Source organism: Amaranthus tricolor, chromosome 10 (assembly GCF_026212465.1).
Source record: "Amaranthus tricolor cultivar Red isolate AtriRed21 chromosome 10, ASM2621246v1, whole genome shotgun sequence".
Classification (NCBI taxonomy): domain Eukaryota; kingdom Viridiplantae; phylum Streptophyta; class Magnoliopsida; order Caryophyllales; family Amaranthaceae; genus Amaranthus; species Amaranthus tricolor.
Window position 1 is genome coordinate 20,524,026 of NC_080056.1, and position 2,043 is coordinate 20,526,068.

The following is a 2,043-nucleotide window of genomic DNA, read 5'->3' on the forward strand; positions in this document are numbered from 1 at the left end:
CATTTGCATTAATCACAAAAGGTCTTGAAGGAATTATGAAGATGCGAAAGCGATTTAAGAAATTTAAATCCAGAAGTAAAGGTAAGTCTTCTAATTCTAATTCAAATTTTAAGACTAACAAACTTGCTTGTTTTGAGTGTGGTTCTATAGAAAATATCGTAAAGGACTGTCCTAAGAAGAAAAGGCAATCCTACAAAAAGAACAAGAACAAACAAGCGATGGTTGCAACTTGGAGTGATTCCGAAGGATCATCCGAATCTGAAACTGAAGATGGACAAGCTCATGTATGTCTTATGGCTGATAATGATGACAATGATGACTTAGATCAAAATCACAAAGAGGTACGTGAATATCTTAACACATGCACTAAAGATGAATTAGTTACAACACTCCTTAATATGTTTCAAATTGAGAAAATTTTAAAAGATGAGAAAAACACTTTAGAAGATAGAATACGTCATTATGCTGAAGGTTGTGAAGAAATCATAAATAAAAATAATTCGCTAAAGGCTGAAAATTCAAATCTTGAAAAGACTGTCAAGGTCTTGAAAGAACAGAATCTCAGCCAGACTAAACAGCTTATTGATCTTAAGAATGAGAACAATGATCTTGAAGCCAGGATCAAAACCTTGAAACTGGAATCTGAAAAAAATCTGCAAGTATTAACCAAGCTAAATGAATCTGAATCCAAATTCTCTAAAATGCTTACACGACAAAAACCATCCAGTGATAAACGTGGTATTGGTTATAATAGTGTTACACATAACTATAAGAGTAAAACCACATTTGTGAAAAGTGCACATAAAAGTAAACGTACTCCTACTTGCACATTTTGTTGCAAAGAAGGACATATAAGATTTGCATGTCCTTACAGACGTAAGGATGATTACATTATTAAGAATTCCTTTCCTTTTGAATTACGTGGATAGATAAAGCAAATATGGGTTCCTAAAGGGACAAGAGCACCCAACATGGTCTATCCCGAATATGGTTCCAAATTTGTCACTTGGATAGCCAAGTAAGGTTGAGAAATGTTATTTTCATTTCTTTTGTAGGTTAAACAAAAATGGATTCTAGATAGTGGATGCTCGAGGCATATGAGTGGTAAAATCTCTTTATTTTCTGAAATTAAAGAAAAATGCAATGGCTCAATCACCTTAGGAGCTAAAGGAAAATGCAAAATTTTAGGCGTTGGTAAAATTGGTAAGAATCCATCTAAAACTATTGACAATGTTTATTTAGTTGAAGGTCTAAAATTTAATTTGCTAAGTGTGTCTCAACTATGTGATAAAGGTAATGAAGTAATATTTGACAAAGAAAAATGTGTTGTTAAAAATCCTAATACCGGAGATACTCTCATTACTGCTCTTAGAAATGATAATGTTTATGCTTTACATACTAACGAAATTGCAGTGCAGAATTTCAAGTGTTTGAAAGCTATTACAGATAATCCAAAACTTTGGCATAGACGTCTTGGCCATATCAATACTCACACCATGCAAAAGTTGGTAAGTAAAGATTTAGTTAAGGGACTTCCAGCTCTTGACTATAAACAAAGTCCTATTTGTGACGCATGCATTAAAGGTAAACAAGTAAGAAGTTCATTCAAACCGAAGAAAATGGTAAGTACATCAAGACCATGTGAACTCTTACATATTGATTTATGTGGACCAATGCGTGTACGGAGCATAAGAGGTAAATCTTATATCTTAGTTATAGTTGATGATTATTCTAGATTTACGTGGGTTGATTTTCTAAAGGATAAAAGCGAAGCCTTGAAACCGTTCTCAAGACGTTGTAAAGAGATGCAAACTCAACTGAACCTTCCAATAGTCTCGGTTAGAAGTGACCATGGGAGAGAGTTTGATCAATTAGGCTTTGACTCCTTTTGTGAAAAATATGGTATAACCCATAACTTTTCAGCTCCTAGGACACCTCAACAAAACGGTGTAGTTGAAAGGAAAAATCGAACTTTAGAAGAGATGGCAAGAACAATGCTTATTGAAAATGGATTAGCTAAACACTATTGGGCTGAGGCTGTTA